At 35.0% G+C, this 4,758-nt stretch overlaps 1 non-coding gene across 1 annotated transcript; it reads left to right on the forward strand.

The window, feature by feature from the left end:
• Window positions 1-637: 637 nt before the first annotated feature.
• Window positions 638-744, forward strand: LOC127186137 (U6 spliceosomal RNA). The gene has a single exon (XR_007830366.1). It is a non-coding gene; the product is annotated as a U6 spliceosomal RNA (small nuclear RNA).
• The last annotated feature ends 4,014 nt before the right edge of the window (window positions 745-4,758 follow it).

Raw genomic sequence — 4,758 nt, forward strand, 5'->3', positions numbered from 1 at the left:
ACTAATGTTGTTGTGATATACATCTTTCATAAAGATTCTTCCATGTTGGTGACTTGATTTCTACAGTGAAGAATTCAGAACCAATAAATTTAACAGATACTATATATTACATAGCTAAATTATAAAATTTCACATGACTGTATTTGAAACCCCAAGATGAAAAAACTTCATGTCCCTTAAACACTGAAAAAAGCACAGCATCACTTTCATCACACTCTATTGCTCACAGCAGTTATTGTCTAGTCCACATTCAACTTCTGGAGTTAGATATTCACTCCTTCAATAGGAAGCATATCAATGAGTTGGTTTTATTTTGTGGGGTTTGAGTTGCCAAGTATCCTTATACTTTTAAACTTCTTCATTTAGAAAACTGGAAAGTCATACTTTATATCACATTGGAGCTGTTTTGTGTTGAAAATATCTTAATTAAAAAGACTGTTCTCATTATAGAGAGTGTTGGGTGACTTCAGGCAATAAACTATCTCAGTTACTTTTCACTTTGGAAGCTGCTAACCTGCACTTCTGGTTCACTGAGCCATTTAACTTTTATTCCCTCTCAAGTCTCTGATGGGGTTGAAGACCAAAGAGTTTTATCTTACAATTAAACTTAGTTGTTTATGGTTTAAGATGGTTTTTGGTGCTCGCTTTGGCAGCACATATACTAAAATTGGAACAATACAGAGAAGATTAGCATGGCCCATGTGCAAGGATGACATGCAAATTCATGAAGTTTTTCATATTTTTAACATGGAAACAATAATAAAAGCACAGACAGAAGAAAGCCAGGAATAAGGAAACTCAGAAGCAAACCAGTAATGCAGACATAAGCCTCTCTAACAGAATTCAAGAGATGGAGCAATGAATCTCAGCAGTAGAAGATACTATGGTAGAACGTGAAACAACCATCAAAGAAAATGCTGTATCTAAAAAATTCCTGACACAAAACATCAAAGAAATCAAGGACACCATGAAAAGACAAAATCAGAGGATAATAGGAATTGAGGAAAGAGAAGACGCCCGGCTCCAAGGCCCAGAAAATATCTTCAACAAAATCATAGAAGAAATTTCCCTAATTAAAAGAAGAAGATGCATATAAACATACAAGAGGCCTACAGAACACCAAATAGAATAGACAAGAAAAGAAAATTCTCTGCCACATAAGAACCAAAACACAAAATATACAGAATAAAGAAAAATACTAAAAGCAGAAAGGGAAAGGGGCCAAATAACTTATAATAGCAAACCAATCAGATTACACCCGACTTCTCAGCAGAGAAGGGCCTGGACAGAGGTCCTGCAAACCCTAAGAGACCACAGATGTCAAGAAAGACTACTGTATCCCACAAAACTTTCAATAGCTGTCGATGGAGAAAACAAGATATTCCATAACAAAAACAAATTCAAACAATACCTAACCACAAATCCATCCTTACAGAAGTTAATAGAAGGAAAACCAACCCACAGTGACAAACTACAACAAAAATTACATGGTAAATAGATAACTACACTGTCACAAAAACATAACCACACAAACACTCTACTGCAACCAACATCAAAATCAAAGGACTTAACACTCACTGCTCATTGGTATCTCTCAATATCAATGGTCTCAATTCTCCAAGAAAAGAACGCAGACTAATTGAATACATGCATAAACAATACCCAACATTCTTCTGCATCCATGAAACACATCTAAGCAACAAGGATAGACAGGATAAAACACTGGAAAAAGGTATTCCAAGCTAATGGACACAGAAAGCAAGCTGATGTAGCCATTTTAATATCTAATAAAATATAGTTTAAACCAAAATTAATCAAAAGAGACAAAGTAAACCAAGATGACATCACAATTCTTAACATCTATGCTCCCAATACAAGGGCACCCACATTTGTAAAAGAAATATTAATGAAGCTTACTCTACACATCAATCCCCACACATTGATAATGGAAGACATCAACACCCCACTTTCACCAAAAGATAGGTCAATGAAACAGAAACTAAATCGAAAAACAATGGCATTAACCAATGTCATGATTCAAATAGATCTAACAGATATCTACAGAACTTTTCACCCAAATATAAAAGATTATGCCTTCTTCTTAGAACTTCATGGAACCTTCTCCAAAATTGATCATATAATAGGTCATGAAACAAGCCTCAACAGATACAAGAAGATTGAAATAATACCTTGTATCCTATGAGATCACCATGGACTAAAGCTGGACTTCAATAACAACAGAAACAACAAAAAGCCTATACAAACATGGAAACTAAACAACTCTCTACTTAATGACAACTGGGTAAGGGAAGAAATAAAGAAAGAAATTAAGGGCTTCCTAAAATTCAATGAAAATGAAAGAACAACATACCCAAATTTATGAGACACATTGAAAGCAGTGCTAAAAATAAAATTCATAGCACTAAGTGACTTCATAAAGAAACTGGAAACATCTCATATAGGCAACTTAATGACACATCCGGAAGCCCTAGAAAAAAAGAAGCAGAAACACCCAAACGGAGTAGATGGATGGAAATAACCAAACTTAGGAGTGAAATCAATAAATTAGAAACAAAGAGAATAATTCAGAGAATCAACAAAACCAGGAGATGGTTCTTTGAGAAAATCAACAAGATAGGTAAACAATTAGCCAAACTGGTTAGAATAGCAGAGAGACACTATCCAAATCAACAAAATCAGAAATGAAAAGGGAGACATAACAACAGACACTGAAGAAATACAAAGAATCATAAGGTCTTACTTCAAAGGCTTGTATGCCACAAAATTTGCAAATCTAAGGGAAATGGATAACTTTCTTGATCTCTTCCACTTGCCAAAGTTGAATCAAGATCAGATAAACAAATTAAATACTCCTATTTCTCCTATAGAAATAGAAGTGGTTATTAATAGTCTCCCAACCAAAAGGAGCCCAGTGAAAGATGGTTTTAGTGCAGAATTCCATCAGATCTTCAAAGAAGAGCTAATACCAATACTCTTCAAGCTACTCCACAAAATAGAAATGAATGGAACATTACCAAACTCCTTGTATGAGGCCACAGTCACCTTGATACCTAAACCTCACAAAGACCCAACAAAGAATGAGAATTTCAGACAAATTACTCTTATGAACATTGATGTGAAAATACTCAATAAAATATTTGCAAACTGAATCCAAGAATACATCTAAGATATCATTCACCATGAGCGAGTAGACTTTATCCCAGGCATGCTGGGATAGTTCAATATATGAAAATCCATCAATGTAATATACAATATGAATAAACTGAAAGAAAAAAACATGATCATCTCCTTAGATGATGAAAAAGCTTTCAACAAAATATAACACCCATTCATGTTTAAAGTCTTGGAGAGATCATGGCTACAAGGCACATCCCTAAACGTAGTAAAAGCTATATACAGCAATGGAGAGAAACTCAAGGAAATTCCTCTAAAATTAGGGACCAGACAAGGCTGCCCACTTTCTCCATATCTCTTCAATATAGTTCTTTAAGTTCTAGCCAGATCAATAAGACAACAAAAGGAGATCAAGGGGATCCAAATGGGAAAGGAGAAAGTCAATTTATCCTTATTTGCAGATGATATGATAGTGTACATAAGTCACCCCCAAAATTCCACCAGAGAACTCCAACAGTGGATAAACACCTTCAGCAAAATGGCTGGATACAATATTGCCTCAAAAAAAATCAATAGCCTTCCTGTATACAAATGACAAACATGCTAAGAAAGAAAGACTTGTTTGAAAAAAACTTCAAGTCTCTGAAGAAGAAGATTGAAGAAGACATAAGAAGATGGAAAGATCTCCCTTGTTCGTGGATTGAGAGAATTAATATAGTAAAGATGATCATCTTACCAAAGGCAACTTACAGATTCAATGAAATCCCTATCAAAATACCTACACAATTTTTAAGGACATTGAAAGGTCAATTCTCAACTTCATATAGAAAAACAAAACAAAACAAAAAAACAGAATACCTAAAGCAATCCTGTACTGTAAAAGATCCTCTGGAGGAATCTCCATTCCTGAACTCAAGCTATAACTATAGAGCAACAGTAATTTAAACAGCATGGTACTGGCATAGCAACAGGCTAGCTGACCAATAGAATCAAATTGGAGACCAAGAAATGAATACACACGCATTTGGTCACTTGAGTTTTTTGCAAAGAAGCCAAATGTATTCAATGGAAAAAAATAGCTTCTTCAACAAATGATGTTGGTCTAACTGGATGTCTATGTGTAGAAAAATACATATTTATCCATTCACAAAACTCAAGTCCAAGTGGATGAAAAACCTCAACATAAAACCAGAGGCACTAAATCTGTTAGATGAAAAAGTAGGGAAAAGCCTGGAACACATTGGCACAGGGGACATCTTCCTGAACAGAACTCCAACCACCCAGGCCTTAAAGTCAACAATTAATAAATGGGACTTCATGAGTCTGAGAAGCTTCTGTAAGGCAGAAGACACTGTTAACAGAAGAAAATGACAGCCTACAGACTGGCAAAATATTTCACCAACCTTACATCTGACATAGGCCTAATGTACAAAATATATAAAGAACTCAAGAAATTAAAAACCACCAAGCCCAATAACCCAATTAAGAAATGGGGCTAAGAATTAAACAGATAGTTCTCAGCAGAGGAATGTCGAATGGCTGAAAAACACTTAAAGAAATGTTCAACGCCTTTCGTCATCAGAGAAATGCAAATCAAAGTTGACTCTGTGATACAATTTTACA

Source organism: Acomys russatus, chromosome X (assembly GCF_903995435.1).
Source record: "Acomys russatus chromosome X, mAcoRus1.1, whole genome shotgun sequence".
Lineage (NCBI taxonomy): Eukaryota > Metazoa > Chordata > Mammalia > Rodentia > Muridae > Acomys > Acomys russatus.